The following is a 26,505-nucleotide window of genomic DNA, read 5'->3' on the forward strand; positions in this document are numbered from 1 at the left end:
ACATGGTAATTTCAGCAACACCCTGTATACAATATCCCAAGTTGGATAGCGGTGGGCTTCTAATGTGTCAATCTTGGATGCATTCTGCATCAAATGTTACCAAAGTCAGCTTTATACCAATTACTTCTATGTTGATCCTATTTTTCACCTGGTGCGCTTACACTAATAAAACAAGTTCTATTTTAGAATAGTTATATCAAATGTTGTAAGCAACTCAAAAATTGAATACAACTTTTTATCGTGCACGTTCAAATTTCACTTTGATAAAATATTTGATACAGTGTATGATTATGTGTTTGATCGTCTTTACCCGGCTCTATGCAGAGTCGTTCTGAAGCATGATTAGTGCCCAATAAAGAGTTCGACTAACATATTTTACCTGCAATAGTGAGGTCTTTAGTATAATGCTAATCATACATCAAAGCGATTCTGCATAAGGCGGCATTTATTAGGACAAAGTAGTGGAGTCTGAGAACGAGACAAAAAAAATGGAAGTAGTTGGTTCTTTCTAGTTAATTGGTAAGTGCTATTATGTTCTATTTTCGTAAATTGCGAAGTAAATTTGCGAAAGAAGAGGAAAGTTTTGCATTGCACTGCGATCGCAAAGTTGGAAAGACACGATATTTAATCGCCTCCTAGTGACTCTTTTTTGTCTGAAAGACTTGGCAGCAATGATTTTGTGATGGACTTGTTTCATTCAAAACAGTAGCAATTGTGAATGTCAGTTCCTAGTGCTTTTTTGTCATCTTTACGAACTGTTCATTACAATTTGAAATTACATATTCTTTTACAAGTGTGAAGTGTTATATTTAACCTCATTCTACCGTTTGACTTGCACGTCAATGTTCCTGGGATGTTAAATTAGAGTAAGTATATGCCTATCAATAGAGTTGGACTGTCATTCCGTATGTTTTCCTCGTGGGTATGAAGATAGCGTAAACACATGTGATTCGGGTCCCAACTCCCATTTTAATGTGTAGGTCAGTGTCTCATCATGTAACTTCAGTGCTGAACAGGGCGCTTAATTTAATATAAAACAAAATCGGGGTTTAGGTATCCTGTGGCGGATTTTTATGAATGTATTTCGATGATATTGGTGTGTTATTTTAAAATTGTTAAACTTTTTTTTTTCAAAAGTAATGGTATTGTCACTTAGTCTGTGTTGAGGGTTTAGAGGACTTGCTCCTTAATAGCTAAACTACTTAATTTATACTGTCTTGTTTTATCTTATCATCAATGTGTACTGTCTGACTGCTCCTATTTTGTGGAAATGTACTTCACGAGAGTAACAACTTACTAGTCATTTGTAGACTTGTTCGTGTTGAAAGAAATCCAATGTAAAGGTTAATTTTCTGTTTATTGATTGACTTGTATTATTTTCGCCACTCCACGGAGAATGGTTTAATCCAAAATTAATATCTACTATGAGATTGTATGTTTTATCTTGGTTGAGAGTATAGAGGAAGTAAGTGGTTGAGAGTAAATTTTTAACGCACCTCTCTGATGATTAATGGTTTTGAGCAGTGTGTGATGGTGTAAAGTACCTGTACGGTGAGTTGGATGTTGCGTGTGTGGTGGTTGTGAGAGCTACTCGCTCAGGAAGTACGGTTGGCACTTTTCTTTTAAGTGTTCTGTTATTCGTAATGTGCATGAGTTGGAATTGGTTAACTCAATATTAAAATAGTTACATATTAATTGTATTTTTGAAAAGAGGTCGATGAAAATTAAAGTAGGAAGGATTAGGTTGCAAGTCTTTACTATGGTGACTTCATTCAATGAATCTGTTCGTAGGGAACTGGTTCTTCGGAACAGTTCGTTAAATATCATTGGGAACCAGCAGTTCCTGTAATGTTTCTACAATTATTTTAGACATTGCCAGATTCAAATGCTGATGGATTTAGAACAGGGTGGATTGATTTAAATCAGTCTGATTTAAATCAAGATTTAAATCACTTGATTTTTTAAATAAAAATCGTTGATTTAAATCGAATTCCGAAATAAATTAATTTAAAGTGAAAATAAGTAAAATCCCGTTTATGTTCTGTTATTTCGATTATGGAAGTTAATAATCATAATACAATGAGACTCAAATGTACAGTATAGTATGAAAACAAGTGCCATGCAGGGGATGATTAGGGAAAATCCCGTTTTGAACAGGTAACGGAGCAATCCTTCCGTATTCTTTTCGTAACATTGGGTTTGGGTTTTAAAATCGTTAACTATTCCAACGCGTAAATCACCATCGACATTAAAGATAAAAATTCCTTTTTGTGCGTGTCTGTTTGTTCCCAGATAATAGGGCGTATTTAGAGGGGTCCTATCCCCGCCATTATTTTGTTAATTTTATAGCTTTAGGCGAAATTTGTGTATTTCATGCGGCAAGCTAGCTCTGAGATTTTAAAAATAGGCCCTTGCCAAATATCAGTAGCTTTTGTGATAAAAGGTGTCATTTTGATAAACGTTGTTGTACTTTTTCCTTAATGCTTAACCTTTTAAATTATATCACCTGTTTTTAGGTGATAGGGTAGAATCTTCATTATTCGATTAAAAAAGTACCAATAAGGCTTTTTGCTTCGTTTTCTTCAAGACTGGAGGCATTTTAGAACACGTTACAAATGTTTTCACGCCTTTCTGCGTTGAGGCATAGTATGTGATGACGTCATAAATTTAAAAAGATATTTTTTGTTATGCGTATTATTGTTTTTTGGCGGCTTACATTTTGCATTCAGAAGACTGAAATTTTGCACACGCGTTCAGCGCACGCCTTAATAATTTTCAGATGTTCTCATATCTCTGTGTGGAAACAGCGGGTTTCAGAGGGGCAAAAATGTTTTTTTTTTTTTAAAAAAAAGGATATTTTTAACAAAAAATAGCTTTTTTCGTGATTTTCCCGTCTCAGATGGAGACATATGAATGGTACCGTTTGAAAGGCTGTGCTATTCTGAAGAAAATGATATACGTAGTATGCTCCTAGGATAAATAGAGTTGTCTCAGAAAACTGTTACCTGAGATCCTGTTTTATACGGGAATCTGGGGTATTTGGGGAATACTATTTTTCGCGGGCTTACTTTTGCACCTACAAGATTGAAATTTTGCACATTTACTCAGTGCACACCTCAGTATTTTTCAGATTTGTTTCAGATCTCTTCCTTAAAACAGGGGGAGGGGTCCACAGAGGTAAGAATTTAAAAAAATATATATATTTAACAGAAAATTCCTTTTTTCGTGATTTACCCGCCCCAGATACACGATGGAGACATTTGAAGGGTACCGTTTGAAAATTTGTTTTATTCTGAAGAGAATAATGTACAAATCATGATCCTAAGATAAATAGGGATGTCTGAGAAAATTTTTATATTACATCCCGGTCATCTGGGGCATTGTGGGGATGTTCTTAGCTCATTGTTAAATAGTTTCCTTACCCTTACTACTCAAGATAGAAGCTTGAAATTTTGTACACACATTTAGTACACCCCTTAGTATTTCCCAGTTGATTTTGAGATCTGTGCGTTAACACAGGGAAATCCAGAGGATATCAAAAAATTAAAAAAAAAAAAAAAAAAGTTTAAAAAAATGCCGATTACTCTCAAAATTTTCCGCTTCAGGGACATGATAGGAAAATGTGAATGTTACCGTTTCAAAAGCTGTTCTATTCTAAGGAGAGTGATGTAAGTACCATGATCCTAGGATGAATAGGGATGATGCTGTAGCTGCTTGACTGAAAGTCTATAATTTACCTTTAAAAAGAGCTATAATTTAAAAGGGTTAAGAAACATTCTTTGGGATTGATATAGGTTAACGATTGGGGATAATTCAAAATTCAACCCCAATACTTTTACTTAAATGGCATAATTAGCATTTAATACTAACTCCTACTGCTTTTTCTTCAGTTCGCGACTTGTATTATACAAGAAGAAAGATTTGATTTAAATCAAAAAAATCAACGAAAATGATTTTTTTTTTTTAAAAAATCATGATTTTTTCCACCCTGATTTAGAACCATGCTAACTTTCTATCGTAATACAGATGTAAATTTATTAAAAATTTAATTTGTAATATATAGAATAACAAGAGAAAAAAAACTACACCAAGAATCACCATATTTCTCGTCTGCTATAAAAGTCACAACACAATAAGAAACCCGAAAGCCAAATTAGAAAAATACACAAAAGACAATGAGTTAAAATTATGAACCACACGTTAGATTATATACGTGAGGGTTCACGCTTCCTTAACCCCTCTAAACAGCAATTAAAATTAAAAAAAAATATTTATTAAAAGTAATACGAACATCTCAGAAGATATATATTCTTGAAAGGGAACGCCCCCGAACCTTCGACCACAACCAGTTAATTATGTAGGCCTATCTTGAAATAAAAGGAAATTAGAAATAAATGCCTTAAATTTTAGTGTGATAATTATAGTTCGGTAGCTTCATTTATGAATAAATAGGCTATTTCTCACCAAAATTTCCTACTCCGTAAATAATAGCTAAACTGCATTATCATTCCTTGTTAACCATGTGCGCAGCTTAAACTGGTTTTCGAATGGCACTGAATGGTATCGATATTTTGTCTATGCCCCACTAATAGGACTGACGAAATCAAAGGAGTGATTCACAGTGAACCCTTTGGGGATCTTGTACATTTTGTACGATACGCATTTTTCATCATATACATTGCTTTATTTCTCTTCTATTTGAGCTTCTTTTTTTAAGTCCAGATACATTGTAGAAGACATTACGTATGGTTTCAGACCGTCCTGCCTCCAGACATAGGAGGTGATGACGTCATAATTTTGAAATAGAAATTTTCCATTATGAAGCCTATGTTCATTATTTTTTTGCGGGCTTATTTTTTCACGTAGAAGATTGAAATTTTGCACAAACATTCAGTCCACCGAGTAATATTTACCATATTTTTTGTTCCGATGTCAGTGCTAAAACGGGGGGGGGGGGGGACCAGAGGGGCGAAGGGTTGAAAAAAGGGATATTTTTACCCAAAAATCCCGTTTTTCAGGATTTTCCCGCCTCACATACATGATGGGGACACGTGAGTCATACCGTCTGAAAGGCAGTTCCATTCTGAAGAGAATGACCGTCGAATCATTATCCTAGGGTAATTAGGGACGTCTCAGTGATTTTTTTTTTCAAAATATACTTCTGTATAGGGTAACATGGGAATTTTCTGAATTTTTTTTTGGCGGGCTTATTTTTGCACCTAGAAGATTGAAATTGTGCACAAACATTCAGTCGACCGAGTAGCATTTAACAGATTTTTCAGATTTCTGCGTTAAAACAGGGGGGGGTCCAGAGGGTCTAAAATTTGAAAAAAGGGAAATTTAGACCAAAAAATCCCTTTTTCTAGAATTTCCCGCCTTAGATACATGATGGAGACATGTGAATGGTACCGCCTGAAAGGCAGTTGTATTCAGAAGAGAATATGGGCGACACATGTCCCTAGGGTAATTAGGGACGTCTCAGGAAATTTTTTTCCCTGAGATCATAGTGTTTTGTGGTAATTTGGGGCATTGTGGGAATTTTTGATAAAATTTCTCCCGCCCTTACTATTCAAGATAGAAACTTGAAATTTGGTACACGCATTTAGTTTACCAAGTACTATTTATCAGATTTTTTGGAGGTCTCTACGTTCACACAGGAGGGGGGGGGGGGCAGGGGGGCCCAAAATTGGACAAAAAAAATTTACCCTCAAAATATTCCCTTTCCTGGTATATGGTGTGGGCATGCAAGTGGTACAATTTGAAAGCCAGCTATATTCTGAAGAGAATGAGGTATGAACCATGATCCTAGCATAAATAGTGACGATGCAGTAGCTGGTTGACTGAAAGTCGAAAAAATAGCCCAAAAAGCCAAGATCCTATAAGGGTTAAATGTCTCCACTGCCCACTAACTACGGATAACAACTGAAAAAAAGTTAACTTCATTGACACAGTAACGATGACAACCAATATGAAGGAATATCCACCACATTAGGCGTGTGTAGCCAGGAAAACAGCTTAACAGACAAGAAAGTAGCATAGCAACACGCATAAAATCCACCTCCAACAACGAAGAAAAGCACATGGTCAAATCAGAAGCAAGACTATATGAAGAAGAGCACTATTAAGATGTCAAGTCATATTCATACTATCAAGCACAAACAGAAGTGCAACAGTAAATCACCACGTGGATCGATACCAGTAGCGATCCTAGGAGAACTGATACATTCTCAAAACCGGAACAAAAAGATCCAAATCACTGAATCGAATAAGATGAAAGAGTAAAGTAAAAACATGCCCATTACGTCATTTCCGTGTTACAACTTTTGATTGCACTACTTGGAAATAGTTTATTTTTTGTTCCTTTCTACTGTTACTTTTCAAGATTTTCTTTCAGAAATACAATTAAAGTTTAATTGTTTAGATAAACATTTGAAAAATTTTTTATTTCAGCGGGATACTAACTAACGAACTTTACCCTAAAATCGTACCAACCTTCAGAAATTTCCGCGTACAGCATCGACACACAAAGTGCGAAACGTCAATATAACTTCTATGCAGATTATCGGAAACTAGGTTGCAAATTTTGTATTGTGTTGCGCACAGTTGCGGAATGTGCCCACAGATAAGAAGTGTCTAGTGATGGGCATTTCAGTTTGTTCCAGAGAGCCATTTACTCTGAACTAGTTCCTTGCAAAGACTAGTTTTTTGTTTTCAGTGATGACGTTCACCAGCATTTAAGGATATTGGACTGGGTTGAAGGGAAGATTTCTGCACAGAAAGAAAACTCGCATTCATAAATAGAGCCTGTCTATTCCACCTGTGCCCTCGGATACTGTGCGAACTATACTTCGGCCCCTCCCTCGCCAACCTCTGGCGGATGAAACCCTCCCTTTGCTTTGGGAAAAGAAGTGGATCACCTCGGCTTTGCCAATTTGTCATTCAATCGTTTGGTCTTGACGAGTGAAGATCGTAGGTTACTTACAATGGCTGACAAGACAGTGCATAGCAACGCTTACGCATCCAACAATTGAAAGATCTCGGCCACAGCAACTTCTCTCTTCTTTTGAGGGACGCACGGGAAAACACACATCGACAGCAGGGACACACATGAAATAGAAGGGCTCTACTCCGCAAACGGGAAAGGCACTGAACTAGTTCGATGGCGAACTACAGGGTTGACTCATTTAGTTCAGCAACGAATTGGTCAGTTAGACCACGTGAAGTTGTTTACGAAGCCATGATTTTCAGTCGTTGGGAGGGGGTTCGATATTGATGCATGGGTAACAATGTAACGTAATCGAAATTATATTTGATAAGATACCCACAACAGGCATTTTAGAGGATATACAAACTTCAGTAATAATAATAAAAAAAAGGCAATTTATGATCACAAAGGCGAAAGGGTTGGAAATAGTTTTTCCTGTTTCCTACTTCATTTATCTAAGCCGCCAAACTCAACGATAGCCTATAGTGTATAGATGGATGGGATAACAATGAAATTTAAATTCGTTTGTACTTTCCAGGTTTTACGTGTTTGGGAAGGTTCTGGAACACAGGTTCCCCCATATATATTAATAGCTAAGTTGGTTCTTTTCTGTACCAACGTAGAAAATTTAATTCACATAGTATTGCCGAGCGAGCGTTAGCGAGTGAAGATCGGTTTGAGCCCCGCAGGGCACATTATTTTCTGTCTTTATTACAGCTAAGTGGGAAGAGGGACCTCTGTTCTAGAACCTTGCCTACGTGTTTCCTACACCACCCAAGAGGTATCACACTCGGGGCATTGACGATTTTTACATGGCCACTTCTTCTGTTCCAACTTCAAGACCTACCACTATTTAGCAAGCTTACGCAGGGCGGATAGGCATTACCAGGGGCCCGCGGACACTTTTTCTCCAGAAGGGCGACTAGCATCTCGATGTCACAAATCAAGTTGCGCAATTTTCTTCTACAGTAAGTTAATAGTGTTAACAATTAAAACCTTATATTCTTTTATCTGTATATCATTCTGAATTGTTCAAAGTATTACAAAAAGTTCAAGGAATACTTATGCTATATTACAAAATTTGCAGATGTTTTAGTATATTGCTTTTTATGCTACTGTCGATCACCTTTTCATTCGAAACATTCTCAAACAAGTCCTTTTCAATATAAATCAACATAAAGGTTTCCAAGGATTCTTGAGGCATGATACTCCTTAACATGAAACTTCTTTCACATGTTACCTGGCTTACGGGCAGAGTCAATAGAAATTTTCTATCTTGCTTCTTGAATCTTGAAGATATACTCGAAATTACCGTATCCAATATTGTGTTGAATGCTTTGATGCAGTAACTTATCATTGGATCAGAAGCAGCTTCATCTTCACATTCATGGTTAAACGCCCTTTTCCACCTGTGAAGGCGAGTTGTAGGCAGGTCAGTAGAAACTAGGAAATCCCATTCTAATTGTTCAAATCTCTTACTGTCCCATTCTTCAAACCCTAATGCTGCAGTTTTAACGGATTCAAAATCAGCTCTGTTCCTTTAATTGGGACAAAATAGTCTGTATCATTCGATATGATTGGAATACATCAGCAGCTTGTGTTTGGAGATAGTTTGACACAGGGGTCGTCACTTAAAATATTCTCAGAAACACTTGCTCTGTCTGAATTGTTTTGAACTTGAGACCTTCTATATATTCTTCCGGTTTGATATTTTCTGTAGAAGCAATCTCCTTCATTGTTATGATGAACTCTATAGGCAAAAGTTAGAGGAGAACGAGGGGGTACGCCGTTCTCCCACTTCCAAAATATCTATGGCGCCCTTCACTTCCTAAAAAAATACAATGGGCAAAGATAAACACATGGGATGAAGTGACGTCATGCGTCACCCTACCTTCCAGATCCACTTTCACCCCTGCTCTATGTATAAAGTATTTTCTAATTTGAGTATGTGGGCATTAACAACACGTGTAACTTGGTCAAGGGCCACGGTGCTTTGAAAAACTCGAATATAGTTCATGTTTGTTACTTGCGCTATCGACTGAATTTCCAATACACTTCTTAATATCAAGGTTCAAGGTTCAGAGTTTTCAACAGTAAATCGCAGAGATTTTACATGTGGTAGACATGTATTTTACAAGGGCAACAATTCTTTCTTTAATAACATACTGTAAAATAGCAGAGCACTGTTCTGAAACTGTTATATCTTGGGTAGTGTCTAATAGAACAGAAATCATCCCAGCCTGACCGAGTTCTTTCGAAATATCTTCTCTGATAAGTGGGCTGATGGTATCTGAAATATAATTCACCTTGTTTTTTTGAAAGGAATGTTACATGATCACCACCTTGCTTACTTTCTCGTGAATGACTTGTTTTATTCTGCTCAATGACCTTATCTAAATGACTTGTAAGCAGAAGGTCAAATTTTCTTAACAATAGAATAACATCCAAAAACGTTTCTATGATATGTTGCTGTGTCTTCCAGTCTGTAAGGCTTAATTTCCTTTTCCTCTGTAACTGATCCCTCTTTTACCAATGAGTTTCACCACTTCGACAACTCGTTACATTACCTGTCTGTTCTTCTCAACCTGATATTGCTCTTGTTTTAGCTGTTCATGACGTAGTTGTTTCTGTCCTCGTTTGTTAGCATACCTGCCTGATGTATTTTAGAAGATTCGTGTTTTCTTATTTGCTGATAAGCGTATCACGCACAGAACCCAGTTCGATCTGTAGAATAAGCTGTGCACACGCTGAAGGAAAAAGCATTTTGAGCAGAACAATGATAGCCAAGTTCTGTTGGTCGCATCTGCTCGTTTATAAGCAAACTTAGGATTAAATTGTATGTTTTCTTTCGGTTGATAAAAATCAAAAAAATTGAGGATATTGTTTTCTTTGCTTTGTTTTCTGCTGCATCATGCTTTTCAATGTTTTCACTGACTTCGGAATCGGCATCACTAGAACTGGAGCTTTTCTGTTCATTTTATGCGTTAACAGCAACAATCATAGCTGATGCTGGAAGCGCACTAATTTCAAGACTCGTGGAAGTGGAACTTTCTTGATCATTTTCCACTCTGACAGTAACATTCGTAGCAGAGGAGGTAGGATCGCTAACTTCAATACTACCACATTAAATTGCCGCATACACCATGTATTTGGGGAAAGTGCCGTGAACGAACGCACTGCCTGGCATTGGTTCCAGAAATTACGTTAGATATGAGATATTTGTTCCAGAAATGAGATAGTCTTTCGGATGAACCTCTCAGTGGTCGACCACATTGTGTTAGATGACGAGGCCCTGAAAGCAGCCATGCAGGAGGACAGTGTTCTAACATGTGACAAACTTGCAGAAAGGTTCCATATTTCCACTGAACGGATTGAAATAGATTATCATGATTGGGAATGGGAGAAGCCGCTAAATTTTTAAATTTCTTCGTCTTCAATCAAATAACACAGGGCCGCATAGGTTCTGTTGTTTTTATAATTTTGGGTGTTTTATATGTATTTGAACATGCTGAAACCGAAACTGGCACTAGTTTTCTCACATCACGTAAAAATTTCTCACAATTCACGATTTATATATGTTGATTGCGGTATGCATGTTTAAGCGTAATTCAACTGATTGACGCTAGATGTCACAAGTACGTGGTGAAATTATCCAGGCGGCAATAAAAACGAATATGTTTTTAATGTAAGGAAGTTTAATTAAATTAAATTAATTAAAATTTTTCCTGCATAAATATTTAAAATATTTCTATATCAAACCTTATTATCTCATTTCAAATAAATTTCGTATTTAATTATCACAAATCAGATGTGCCTCAATAGTATGAAATGTTAATATCTGAGGCTAGTTCTCTTTTATAGTTCGTTGAATACTGTGTTGCCATGGCATCTCGTGGTTGTAAGAATAGACGATTTATTTTATTACATCTGTAGTGAATTTGTTCCACACAAACAGAGACAGAAAATTGCAGATTTTGTAAGAAGGGCATATTTCGCATACTTCCGTATGGAACTTGGAGATCAAGATAAATCGTGGACTCCACACAATCTGTGTAGATCTTGTGTGGAATCGTTACGGAACTGGTGCACTGGAAAGCGGTCATCTATGCCATTCGCAGTACCAATGGTGTGGAGAGAACCCAAAAACCACAGCGACGATTGCTACTTCTGTTCCTGTGAAATTGTAGGACACAATACAAATGTAGTGTATCCCAATATTTCGTCTGCAATGAGAACTGTGCTGCACGGACTAGACTTGCCTGTTCCGACACCTCCATCAAGTCTTGAGTTTGTAAGCGATCCTAGTTCGTATAGTGATTCAGTGGAAAATAGTGAAATACCACTCACTCAACGCCAGCTCAATGATCTAGTTAGAGACATAAATCTGTCTAAAGAATGTACTGAACTTCTTGGTTCCAGACTTAATGAAAATAACTTGCTGGCCTGTGGAACATTTTCCTGGTACAGATATCGGGAAAAAGAATTTGTGCAGTATTTCTCAAAACAAGGTTCTGTCGTGTTTTGTTGTGATGTGTCAGGTTTGTTGATAAAGTTAAATTTTCCTTGCTTTTCTAAGGATTGGAGATTATGCATTGACTCGAATAAAATAAGTTTAAAATTTGTTCTGTTATGTAATGGAAATAAGTTCCCCTCAGTTCCTATAGCTCATTCTGTGTCACTGAAAGAAACATATGACAATGTGCAATTTATTCTTAATAAAATTAAATACGACGTACATGGTTGGGTGGTGTGTGGAGATTTGAAGATTGAGCATTGTACTTGGGCAACAAGGTGGGTATACAAAAAATACCATGTTACATCTGCGAGTGGGATAGTAGGGCACGAAATGACCACTGGGAAAGGAAACAGTGGCCATTACGGAAAACACTGAACGCGGGATCAAAAAACATCATTCAACAAAATTTAGTCAGTCCCGAGAAAGTTATACTGCCTCCCCTTTACATAAAATTAGGATTGATGAAACAATTTGTTAAGGCACTCGACAAGGAAGGCGAATGTTTCAAGTTCATATGCAACAAATTTCCTTTACTTTCATGTGCCAAAGTGAAAGATGTCTTCGTCGGCCCAGTCATTAGGAAGTTAATGAAGGATAAGAACTTCGAGGCAACAATGACTAATCCTGAAAGGGATGCTTGGATAACATTTAAAAGCGTGGTGCTGAACTTCCTGGGGAACCACAAAAGTGCTGATTACAGAGTTGTTAAGAATATGTTAGTTAAATTTCAAGAACTGGGTTGCAACATGAATCTCAAGTTGCATTTCTTGCATTCTCATCTTGATTACTTTCCACCAAATCTCGGAGAATTAAGTGAGGAACAAGGCGAACGGTTCCACCAAGACATGAGGGATATGGGGAGAAGGTATCAGGCACTTTGGAGTGTTAGCATGATGGCTCACTACTGTTGCACATTGCACAGGGAAACTTCAGAAGAAAATCACAAGAAAATTAGGAAAGCTTATAAGAGAAAGCGTGCTAAAAAGATGTGAAAAATAAGTATGTTATATGACTTTGTTGATTTCCATTTTACAACGTATATATTTATGTATATATTTCCATATTATATGTATATATGTAGTAATCTGTATGTGTAGAGAACAGGGTGGATTGATTTAAATCAGTCTGATTTAAATCACGATTTAAATCAAGATTTAAATCACTTGATTTTTTAAATAAAAATCGTTGATTTAAATCGAATTCCGAAATAAATTAATTTAAAGTGAAAATAAGTAAAATCCCGTTTCTGTTGTATTATTTCGGTTACGGAAGTTAATAATCATAATACAATGAGACTCAAATGTACAGTATAGTATGAAAACAAGTGTCATGTAGAGGATGATTAGGGAAAATCCCGTTTTGAACAGGTAACGGAGCAATCCTGCTTTCTTCTTTTCGCAACATTGGGTTTGGGTTTTAAAATCGTTAACTATTCCAACGAAGAAATCACCATCGACATTTAAAACGAAAATTCTTTTTTGTGCGTGTCTGTTTGTTTGTTCCCAGATAGTAGGGGTCCTATCACCTCTCCATTTATTTATTTATTTATTTATTTTGTATAGTAATATATTAATTGTAACTATTATAATACCATTGTTTCAACAATTAGATTTAACAAATGAAATAATCATTTCTTACAAACTGGCAAAGCTTACGAAATAACATGAAAATTAATTCTATCACGGAAAGAGTTTCAGAGTACAGGTGAAAGACTTTTAGTACATTTAGATGGGAAATATAAAACCCCAATGCCACAATATTATGAAGATACAGAGCAAGTAATTACAGATATGAAAAATATAAGCTATTTATGCATTATGATCTTATGAATCCGTTAAATAATGGATACTCTATACATCAAATATTTTTCAAGAATGAGCCGCTAAACTGAATTATTTTTGAAAATTCATAAGGGAAAATTTAAGATTTCTTCTAACTTGTGTGAAGGGAAGGAGCTTAAGATACTAATCGCATTGCCTCTTTGTATAGCTAGGCTAATTCGTTGTACTAAAAGTTGTTGGCTTCTGGCGTCGCCTGATTTAGTAATCAAATTGGAACCCAGTTCTTTCAAAAATTCTTTGCTGAAAACCCCCATAGTTTCAGTTGCAAAAGCAGTTCTTTCAGTTTAGAATATTTGGAGTGTTTTCTCTTTTTTATTTATTTATTTATTTTTGTTAATTTTATAACTTTAGGCGAAATTTATGTATGTCATGCCGCAAGCTAGTTCTGAGTTTTTAAAAATAGGCCCCTGCCAAATATCAATAACTTTTGTGAAAAAAAAAGTGTCATTTTGATAAACGTTGCTGTACTTTTTTCTTCATGCTTAACCTTTTAAATTATATTACCTATTTTTAGGTGATAGGGTAGAATCTTCATTATTCGATTAAAAAAGTACCAACAAGGCTTTTTACTTCGTTTTCTTCAAGACTGGAGGCATTTTAGAACACGTTACATATGCTTCCATGCCTGTCTGCGTTGAGGCATAGTGTGTGTGATGTCATAAATTTAAAAAGAGATTTTTTTGTTATGCGTATTATTATTATTTTTTAGCGGGTTACATTTTGCATTCAGAAGACCGAAATTTTGCACACTCGTTCAGTGCACCCCTTTATAATTTTCAGATGTTTTCAGATCTCTGCGTGGAAACAGCGGGGTCCAGAGGGGCAAAAATGTTTTAAAAAAGGATATTTTTAACAAAAATAGCTTTTTTCGTGATTTTCCCGCCTCAGATGGAGACATATGAATGGTACCGTTTGAAAGGATGTTCTATTCTGAAGAAAATGATGTACATACTATGCTCCTAGGATAAATAGGGATGTCTCAGGAAACTGTTACCTGAGATTCTGTTTTATACGGGAATCTGGGGTATTTGGGGAATATTATTTTCCGCGGGCTTAGTTTTGCACATACAAGACTGAAATTTTGCACATTTACTCAGTGCATCCCTCAGTATTTTTCAGATTTGTTTCAGATCTCTGGCTTAAAACAGGGGAAGGGATCCACAGAGGTAAAAATTTAAGAAAAAAGATATTTTTAACAGAAAATTCCTTTTTTCGTGATTTACCCGCCCCAGATACATGATGGAGACATTTAAAGGGTACCGTTTGAAAATTTGTTTTATTCTTAAGAGAATAATGTGCAAATCATGATCCTAGAATAAATAGGGATGTCTGAGGAAATTTTTATATTACATCCGGGTCATCTTTGGCATTGTGGGAATGTTCTTAGCTCATTGTTAAATAGTTTCCTCACCCGTACTACTCAAGATAGAATCTTGAAATTTTGTATACACTTTAGTACAGCCCTTAGTATTTCCTAGTTGATTTTGAGATCTATGCGTTAACACAAGGGAGTCCAGAGATCAAAATTTGAAAAAAAAAAGTGCCGATTACTCTCAAAATTTCCCGCTTCAGGGACATGATAGGAAAATGTGAATGTTACCGTTTCAAAAGCTGTTCTATTCTGAAGAGAGTGATGAATGTACCATGATCCTAGGATAAATAGGGATGATGCTGTAGCTGCTTGACTGAAAGTATATAATTTACCTTTAAAAAGAGCCATAATTTAAAAGGGTTAAGAAAAATTGTTAGGGTTTGATATAGGTTAACGATTGGGGATAATTCAAAATTCAACCTCAATACTTTCACTTAAATGGCATAATTACCATTTAATACTAATTCCTAATGCTTTTTCTTCAGTTCGCGACTTGTATTATACGAGGAAAAACATTTGATTTAAATCAAAAAAATCAACAAAAATGATTTTTGTAAAAAAAAAATCATGATTTTTTTCCACCCTGGTAGAGAATCTTATATTCTTTTCTTTGTCTGTCTGCATTCACATTAAACAAAACATGTTCAGATATTTAGCATAATAAGCTCGTTAGTCTGATAGAAGATAAGAAATAAGGTATAATAAAGCAGTATTGAATACGGAAGAAGGCCCAAATTTTGACATTGATTTGTAAGAAAACCTTACGTGACAGGGAAAAACGAATTCATTATTCGTAATCAGCTAGGAACAAAGAATTAAGTTCACCTATTAATCAAAAAACAACATGAACTTTTTTTTTAATTTGCAGCCCTGTGTAATTGAAAAGAATAAATTAATAAGAATGAATTTCGGAATTTGCTTTGTATGTATGTTTTGTTACTGGTTAATTTATATCGGAGTTCCCAAGATAAATGTCAAGAGAACTTAATAACTGTGTTTATAGCGACAACTCCCTTTCACGACCCCTCTCCAGTTTTATTAGAAATAGGAAAAGTGAGGAAGTCAAGAAGAAAATAGGAGGAAAGAAGAAGAAAAGAAAGGAAGAAGGAACTGGAGATGAAAATCTCTGGATAATGATGGAAATGTGGTAAAGAAGCTTGAATAGTTATTAAAAAGGTGATTCATACCCGAATTTTACCACTTGAGAATCAATTCTGAATTGATCCTGAAGAGAGACGTGTTCCTTCATGATACCCTGACCTGGATCCAGGCAACTGCACAAGTGGGAGTTGCCCTGACCCAGCCCAGGTTATGAGAAGTATTAATTTAATCATTCGTCTGTTATTTCCAAATGTTGAATAACTTTGTCCAGCAGCTGAATTCTTATAGTGGAGATCGAACACAGTTGAATTAGCTAAAAAAAAAAAAAAAAAAAAAAAAAAAAAAAAAAAAAAAAAAAAAAAAAAATCAGTGGTTTCCATATTTTCCACATATAGAAGTCTTATGATTCTTGAACAGACTGTCGTTATCCGAGCTCATCCCGTTGTTTTAGCTTTCCTTTCAGAGCCGATTTAGAATAATTTAGTTAGTTGTCTTTCATGACCTCGGCCATGCACCAATACACACATAATATAGTATTACACACATATTGTAAACACTATCGTCGTAAATCAAGATTAAAAGTTACTACGTAAAGCTAAATTTGTCATTCATTCACGCGCACACACACACATACATACAGGACAATGTATTGATACAAGTAAATCAGTTTAAAAGAAACTATCGTCTAACTACAGTTGGCCAACACTTATTACATCTGTTAATAATTTAGACACAAAGGAAACATTTACGACATGTAATTGAATACACATATAAATGTATCATTCCACATAGAATATTGGGTTGCATGCGACATGCTGCTGCTGATGGGTATGTTAAACTCAAAATCAACTCAACCTATCTAGAAGAAGGCGAAACAAAATTCATTGCCGCTACCAGCTAACAAATATTTACACTCCATTTCTTGTTCTCATAAAGTAATAATTCTATCTGTCAATCCATAAATGTAATAATATTATTATGTTCATGTGTAAACCTAAAAGAATCTGACAAAGTATATCTCGTGTGTTCGTACCAATAGCTTCGACTGTTTTTTTGTTTCCTCCTCTTATCATTCGCAGGGCCGGCTTTAGATGGTGCGGGACCCGATTGGGAACATTTTGCGAGGCCCGAGGTTTACAACTAACTTGCACCAAGATCTGTAATATATATTGTACTCTCTGTGCTGGTCTAGTGGTTTTACCCATTTCCCTTTATATCTTTTTTCCATCTGCAAAATATTCTGGTGAAAACGCTAGCTCTGTTCATTGCCTGTGGCAACTAATTTTTCAAAGGAATAACAAATGGAAATGCAGGCAGTGAATGAATTTTAAAACACACATTTCATCCTTGTGTCTCGCAATTTTTCAAGAAGTTTCTGTACTGTATTTCATAGTTTTATTATCTCACAAGTAAACCTATCGATGTCGAAATTGTTTCTTGACCAAACTTGGCATAGAAGTGTGGAACATCAACAAGCGAGGGTAAGCAAAATTTAAAGTGCTATTGTCCATAAAGACGGCCGCAGTGACCAAAAACCTGATTGATCAGAATAAGCCATAACAATGTGTTTCAAGTTTGAAAATTTCATTTTGTTTGTAAAACTGGTAAATGAATGAAAAAGAAAAACACACTAACCGATACTTGGAGGAAGTAGACATCTACTTGAGGGTATGCTCATCATGGCCGCCACCTTGAAGTCGGCCATGTTGTATTTCGCTCGAATTTTTTTTTTAAAAAAGGAAGGGGTTGGTGTAATATATTAAATTGGGCTAGAATTTTACGAGAAATACCATGGTGAAGCCTTGAGTTGAATTTCAGTTCAGCGTCCCTTTCAGCAGCGAGGCTATGTGAGACGTGGACCTACTGATTAACGTGGAATCCGAACCATATGAGCTCACTCCGAGAATGGAACCTGGGTCTCCCGCGCCACAGGCGCGTGCGCTAACCGCTTGGTCACGGAGGAGCTCAATGGTGAAGCCTATGTTTCCATAAGTTTATATTTGTAAGACATAATGAAATGCACATTGATATGAATTCATTGGTTCAAAGATTTCTGCTGTGCCTTTTTGAAAAGAATTCAAGTCAGGGAAACCTAACGTACGCTAGTAAGAACATCGTAGGAACCTATTTATTTATTTATTTACTTATTTATGACTTCTTTTACGTGGCGAAATTAAGGCTCTGCAGCCTTCTCCGAGCACTTAACCACGTGCATACATTTAAAAAAAAAAAAAAAAACACCAATACATAGAAAATATTAACAATTACAAAAGAAAAGTATTGAATGACATAAAAAAAGAGTATACTACTTAAGTAAAAAAAAAAAGTTAAACACTTCAAAACAAAAATTGAAAATAATATACAATAGAGGAAACAAAATAACATGGAGAAACCTAAATTGCATATTGCGTATAGCGGTACTAGAAGTATGAATATATAAGCTGTACAAATTAACATAGGTTATGTGGAGTGCAGGGGAAGAAGAGAGAAATCTCCGTATTGAATTCATATGTAAATCTCTCTTACTCCCCTTTACCTACAGGAATGTTGTATCATCCAAATTTAAAGAAAATCTAATGAGATGCCAAATAAAAAAAAAAAAATAAAAAAAAATTGAAATTTAGGTAAAAGTCGGTAGAGCTAAGATAAAAAAAATCTTTTATATAATTTCTATAATGCCATTCCTGTAAGTGTGAGTTCCTTATTTAAAGTCCTGTAGCCCCTTTCGGACTTTCTTCGGATGTGGACTTACGCATGAATTATCTGCCACCTTGGTTTATCAAAGAATAGGTGTATGATTATCTTATTAGTTTCGAACATCTGATATTAAAGAACATGGAATCCGTAAGCCTGCAAGAAACAAACAAATTATTCTGGTACTTACCATACGAACCGAAATTCTGTTAGGGAAGGTGATAACTCCATGTAGTTTAATAAAAACTTTTTATTTTAGCACAACACTTAATCACTTAAACCAAAACACTTAATTTATATCGATATACTATATGCTCACAGTTGAACTAAAAAAAAAAAAAAAAAACTATCTTACGATTTTTTTAATCACTAGTTCATAGTTAATAACATATATTTGTATTCACTGCACAGTTCATCTTCTTTAATTCCCAGGTAGGTATGTCCGTTACTTCACAGCGTTAATCCCAATTTTCGTGTTTCTTCTTGATGATAATTTTCTTTTAGAACGGTTCCCGTAGCATCCTAACGTAGATCAAGTGCTTGGTGCCTGATTATAACTTTAAGGCCACTACTTTTTAACCACTTCAAACCTGATTTTAGTTGCACTTATATATAAGTTGTTTGTTGCTGCATACGCAATATGCGTTATTTTGTTTACCGTATTGTCAGATTGGATATCAAAATGCATATAGTCTAGGACATTGAAGCAGTTCATCCAACTGATTTTGAACACCAATGATGCAACTTATCGCACTTAAACTCAACTTGAATATAGATATATTCACCTATCTTCAATTGCAACTAACTTTGGTGAACCTCTAGTGTTCATGCTGAAAATAACTATTGTCACACGAGCAGCAACTGCACACCTCCAATCTAACCGCCAACTGCCTTGTTCTCCAGATTTTCGGTTTTGTAAAAGGGTTTTGACGCACAAGAGTCGTGTCTCGCATCAATGCTACTGGATTTTCAATAGAAATAACCTTTTCTATTGTCTGTCTACCTGCTAACGGAATTTTGGGAGGAATTATGCCTATTTTTATTTACATTGACTTTATACTCAAATAGTTCACTTCTTATAGATTGTCACCTCATTTCGAATCAAGCACTAAAATCTGCATGCTTTGGCTTTTCATCAGATACCAAATATGTTATAGTCCCCTTCTGATATAACTTTAAAATTTTGCATTTAAAATAGGCCGGTTAATATGTTTTTCACCACTTGACATTTTCTTTTCTTATGTTTGTCTAGTCCAGCGTTTCCCAACCTTTTTCAACTTGCGGCACACTACGGGTGTAACTTGAATTATCGCGGCACACTCATAAATATCATTATTACTATTTGTAAATAGAAAATACTGTGGTAATTTTTTTCTGTGATTACTGATCTCCTTCTTACAGAGAAGAAAGCTCGACCATTTGTTTTCCCCCGTGGCAAATCATTATGCTTATTTTTGTTCCAATTTAAAAACTGATAACAACTGCAATGAATTATTGGACTCAGGTTTTTAAAAATACACTTTCTGTTTCGAAAACTGTATCCAAACTTTCACTAAGAAGGAAGATCACTAAATAACGAACGAACAAACAAATCTCTTGTATATTTAAAACGCAAGTATAGGTAATTTGTATGCATGATTGCTTCGTTGAAAGGATTGAATGATATTTTAAAATTTCAAGCTACGATATGGTCTGCAACAATAAAGATGCAATAATAATCATAATGATAACAAATACTTTTTTTCAACATTAAAAATGTGCAGAAAAGTTACACAGTATGAAACTTACAATTAATGAACATGGTTAATATATAATTTTTAAATATTATATGGAGATTAGAATTCTTAACTGGTAATGTAACAATTTTTCAATAATATCTATTGAAGGTTACAATGGTATAATAACAATATATACAGGTTACATTTTTTCAAAAATAAGTAAAACAAGTTGGTGCACAATACACAATATTAATGTGCAACTTGGACGGATAGATGAAAAACACATCGTCGTATTGTGTTCCAGAGTTAACAGTTGTGACCTGTTCCTACATTTGATTGTGTTCATTGCAGAAAATCCTGCTTCACTTAAGTAGGCTGTAGAAAAGAGAATGAGAACTTTCACAGCTTTTGTAGAAATAACTGGATATTCTCTCTGTGAGCGATAGAGCTTCAAACCTTCATCATTTCTTACATAGACCAATTCACTTTCTTCCTGACATTTAATTCTGTTGACTATAGGACAGAACGCGGAAAGGGGACCCTCACCCCGTCAAATGAAGTCAAGCATAGGAAAATACTTCTCAACATTGGTGGGTATGAGGCTCCGGCACACAAAATTTTGTTTCCGACATATTATCTGCTACACAGTAATATATTTACAATAATATATTACAATTACAGTATTTTTTCGCTGTAATGTGAAATACAAATATACATTTTTTTATGTCTTGCAATTTGGTTGCTATAGAATTTTTTCGATTTCCTCGCGGCACACCAACGGCTCTTTCGCGGCACACCGGTTGGGAAACGCTGGTCTAGTCACTGGTGCCCTCTAACGGAAAGAATTCACAATGTCGCTGACAGCCATAACACTTCGGAGTTTTCTGCTTCTAGGTGACAATTTTACAAATTATTAATTATAGAATGAAATTAAACACATATCTACTTTACTCATATATCTTTATAAACATATTATCATATTAAACATATATCTTTGCTACCATATTTATATGTGGTACGGAGTTGTCATCCTCTATTAAGATTGTTTGAATCAATTTCTTAGGGTAAGGATTCCCAGTCTCCGTCTGTTCCAAGCAGAAAGCCAAAACTCCACCCTCCAATACCAGATAGTACTTGTTTTTTTTTTTTTCTTTTCTCACGGCTGAAAGAAAGTTTTATGATAGATATACGGAAGGACGGAAAAGGTAAACAAACAATAAGGGTACACGTAGCTTTCCAAGACATAATTGACTCTTAATCACACTAATTCTTACATATTTTAATTATTATTATTATTATTATTATTATTTGATATTACAAACTGCTTCATCTGGTAAACCTGGAACGAATTCACAGCCTGTTTTGATAGATTCGCTACGCCAGCTAGAATTCTTGTGAAATCAGTGGTTATCCCTTGATTTACACATCTTTGTCCTTCTGTTTTTATATCTATGTGTTAAATTTTGACAATAGACAAATATCCGTCTTTCTGTCGCCTTTTCGGTAGTGTTACAACTCAGGGTGTTTTATAGTTTTTTAGTTCTGTATAGTATTCTTATAGCTGCTTAAAGGAAATAAAACAGTAATTTTTAGTTTCAACTCACAATATAGTTGGTAAAGCTGACCAAGCATAGGTGACTGACCTTTTGGAGCTTAGTTGTCTTCTACAAGTCCGCCTTAAAAATAATCTCTAACTCACGTATCTTTCTATATACGAAATCCAATATCTGTCGTTACATTCTCGATATAAGCTTGAATATTACCAATACTTAGGAAATAAAAATAAATACGATTCTAAGTTAATTAATAATATAAATAATATATGAAAATAAAGAAAACCATTTCCATTTTGATATGCAAATTTATGAAAAAGCCTAACTATACTACTATATAAAATTTATTAATAAAAATAATAAAGAATGCGTGTTACAGTTACCTATTGGTTGTGTGTTCATATATGGGTTATTAATAATTTGGTGAAACGAAGATACCTCATGTGCTACCAGTATCCTTATCTTTACTTAAGAGAAGGGAATTTACAGACTTCTTAAATTTGGCAACTGTGAAAGCGTTGTGTATTGATTGAGGTAAACTGTTCCAGAGGCGTGTAGTACTTACTGTGAAGGATTTTGAGTATGAATCAGAATTGTGACTGGGTATGGAGAGCAAGAAATTATCTTGTGCTTCTAGTATGAAAGTCTGATAAATATAAAAATCTATGGGCTAGGTACGATGGTTTTGACGTAGCAAGTATTTTGTACAATAGGGTAAGATTATGTACATTTCTTCTTTCAACTAACGTCAACCATGACAGTTTTTTTTATAAAAAGATGAGAGATGTTCCCTGTAAGTAAATTGAAAATAAATCTAATGCAGGCATTTTGCACTCTGCAAGCGCTTTAATTGATTTTCTGTTAGATTGATTTTCGGTCAGTGGTAGAGTGTTCACCTCTGGTGCTAGGGGTCCCGGGTTTGATCCCAGCCCCCGCCAAGTGAACTTTGTTGTGGAGAAACACCATGTGCGTGGGTTTTCTCGGGGTTCTCCCGTTTCCTCCCATTTTCTTCATTCCACAATTTCATTCATAACTCATCATCACCGTCTCCTTTAGCCTAACCGGCATAACCGTGGGACGTAAAACTCAAAGATTTCATTTTTTTCGGGTGCCTTCGGAGAAAAGTAAACCAAGTTCGAACCTCGAAGCCAACCTCTGCAATCGGGAAAAAGTTTGCATATGTGTTTTTCTTCTTTAAAATATAATAACACTTGTTACCAAGTATAGAAAAAAAAAAACATTGATTGAAATACTGAATGATACAATATTTCGAAACTTTATATTAATGTCAGCACATGCTTGTCATTTAGCTCTCCATACGTAATGGAACATTTAGATACGTAAACGATTCTTTCCATGTGTAAAAGAATGCTGAAAGGTAAGACAGAACATAAGTCTCGTTTGAGTACTAAAATTTAAGTAAAAATAGAACAAAACAGAGTTTGCAGTGGCTATGAATGTTATAATTATCTAGAGCCGCTATACATCGCTAGAAGAATCTTCCGAAGAGTGCTTGTGTTAGCTTAGCGGTAAGCCGTTAGATTTCAAATCGTAAGGTTGCGAGTTCGATTCCCATCTGAGTCAATGCTTTCTTATGGAATTCTATTTTCCGCAATGCATGAAAAATTATATAAAATAATTACATTAAAATACATCAGTTGTATATATATATATATATATATATATATATATATATATATATATATATATATATATATATAAACATATAATCATTGCAGAACATAGTGATTATTATGTTTAAACTAAAACATCTGATATAGGTATTCACAGCACGTTGGTATTCTATATGTGAATGTTAAATAAAAATAAAAAAATATCATAGCAATAGATAGGTTATATAGTGTATCTATTTGCAGCTATTTGTCACACGGAGGTTACTTCTGAATTTTCTCATTAGAACAAAAGATTTACGCTTTCTGAAAGGTAAAGGGACTATGCGGGTAGAAACAAAAATTATTATACAAACTCGACTCTTGGTTACAGACACAAAACTAACGAACCCCAGAACCATGTAAACAGGAAATTACGAAAACGAAGTAATGTCTAAGAGACTTATTTATACTTAAGAAAGAAGGCAGAATAGGATTTCTTTCCACAGGATTTCAGTTCAATCTGCAATGCTTTTGCATATGGACGTGGTCTCTTTCTCTCCGCCTCAATATATATATATATATATATATATATATATATATAGAATTGTGTGTGTATGTTCCATCATGTAAACGAACTTCCTACATATAGTGCTTACAGTCTAAAAAAAGTACTCTCGGGGTAAGCAATTGGGAGTTGGAGGGGGATATATATAAAAAGTAAAAGCGATCGATATTAGTGTCGAATCCATAGTTCTCGTTGTTGCAGATATTAATAATTACAACTCCGATAGAGTTACCCTGGTTCGCACCCCAGCATAAGCTCATGTAGTTCGGATTCTGCGTTAATTATTAGGTCTACGTCTCATATGGCCTCACTGCTGAACGGGACGTTAAACTCAAAATCAACTCAATTGATTCAAATCCCATCGTCATGACAGGCGATAAAGGATGAAAAATAAAATGTCTCAAGTGATTGAGGTTAGTGTCAAATCCATAATTTGGGTTCGTCAGGCTATTACAATCGCAGTTACATTTAATGTCAGGTTTTGGTATGACCGACTATGTCACCTGGATTTTGAATTTATAGGGGCAGCATCAAAAGCATTGCTCACACAACTCTGAATATGTTAATGTGCCACAATTTCTACATGCGAAATCTTCTACATGCCACAATTTCACACATTCCTTCGGGATGCTAATTTGGGCTTAACTTACATGGCATCTGGAGTGCAACTCTTTATTTAAGCGACCCCCAAAATTATGGATTCGACAGTAATGTCAGTCTTGTTTTATAATTTTGATGTAAGCCCCGTTCATTCCTCCTAGGAGAGCAAACTGATACTGCCACCACTAGGACTAAATTTAGTCTTGAATGCCATTAAAGTTTCTACCAATTAACTTAGCGACCAGTGCTGCATTTTGAAGCTCAGCGTCCCTATGCACTTTTGCTCTCGCCTCCCCAATAACTACATATTTCTCCGCCCCTTGGTCTCTAACTTAAAAATAAAACTTAATTCGAATATGCTTAATTAGTGAATTTATTACAATTATATATCCCTTATTAGATGTTACAGCTACAACTACGTAACAAAAAATAACAAGTGAGAAGAATGTTCTGAATTGTTTTTAGATTTCTTGCGCTATCATTAAACATATTAGAATAGTAGAAGAGGATTGTTTATAAAGTAGTATATTTGCTCTTCATTTTTTAAAAAAACTTTTTCATACGAAAAAATAAAATATTTAATTTTTAAACTTTGCTCTCTTCAAATATGTTGCCGTCTAGGCACGGGCCTAGTGGGACTAATGGGAAATGCGGCACTGTTAGCGGTGCTGAAAACTTACGATTCGACTCTAATATCGGTTGATTTCGATATATTTTTATCGGTACGTAATCACCCTGGGTGCTAATGGGAGCTTAATTTGACTTGAATTGAAAGTAGAACTGTTTACCTAAGTGACCACGAAATTATGCATTCAATACTAATATCGATCCTTTTCTAGCAGTTTTGATATCGACAGTACTCTTTTCCAGGATATAAGAAATACGGTTTAAATTGCTCCAGACATATCATAATTATGTTGAAATACACACATACTTGTACATCCACTTTTATATATATATATATATATATATATATATATATATATATATATATATATATATATATATATATATATACAGGGTGGGCCAGTTAAATCAATCCACGGAAATATCTGAAAAATGATAAAACATAGAAGAAATTTTTGAAGAACACGTTATATATTGCTAAGGGGGAAAACCAATTCCGCCAAAAGTACACCTCCCCGCCCCCCGTAAATGGGGTAACGGGGGTAACTTTGAAATGTGAAATGGGAACATGGGTCGAGCAATGCCTCGTTCGAAAGGTCTTAAAAAACTAAGTAACGCTGTACCAAAAGATGTTTCATATTGTGCACCAGTTTCAAAATAGCCGCCATGATATGGTTCGGAAACTCCAGTACCCGTAGTACGAAAGCCATGGAAGGTAAATGAATGGAACAAAATTGAAATACGTAAATATCATAGGGCATATCGAATGGTGTGATCCCTGTAATCCCAGTGGCCTCCCTGAAGGGGTCTTGAGGGCTAACTTCAAAATTTCAAATGTAAGACCGGACAACGGTTCGGGCGTACGCTTGACCTACCCAATGCTGTTTGGAAGGCAGACTTCATGGATAGAGAATCGGTGCACAGAGTTAGTGCGGATGGCCATATTTACATTTTGATTAACTATTAGCACTCATGTCATACTGTGAGCTTGAGGGACGAAACGGTGCGTACCTATATCCCCGAAATGCTTTCTGAATAACCAGCACACATTGCATAACAAGTTTCTGTGGCGACGGAGATTAGCAAATTCACACATTTGTAAGTTCCAGCAACTGCATTATTCGACAACTTCTTTCGTATAACGTTCCTCCTGTTTTCGCATCAAATCACACTCAGCCATACAGATATGCGTTACCATTCAAATAAAATTTCACCTTTTTTTAGTCACTACATCGTCATCCTTACAAACAAATGTTTCAACCACTCCATACCTATTTGTAAGGTAGCCTTAATTTGCGAATTAAAGTAGAGTTCTCATTT

At 35.3% G+C, this 26,505-nt stretch overlaps 1 long non-coding RNA gene across 1 annotated transcript in view; it reads left to right on the forward strand.

Moving 5' to 3' along the window:
* The first annotated feature begins 667 nt into the window (after nt 1-667).
* Nucleotides 668-26,505, forward strand: part of LOC145688462 (uncharacterized) — a 121,038-nt gene continuing 95,200 nt past the window's right edge. Inside the window, exon 1 of the long non-coding RNA XR_014131913.1 lies at nt 668-866. This is a non-coding gene — a long non-coding RNA (uncharacterized LOC145688462). The remainder of the gene's footprint in view (nt 867-26,505) is intronic.

This window comes from Thermobia domestica, chromosome 6 (genome assembly GCF_964235325.1).
Source record: "Thermobia domestica chromosome 6, izTheDome1.hap1.1, whole genome shotgun sequence".
Taxonomy (NCBI): Eukaryota; Metazoa; Arthropoda; class Insecta; order Zygentoma; family Lepismatidae; genus Thermobia; species Thermobia domestica.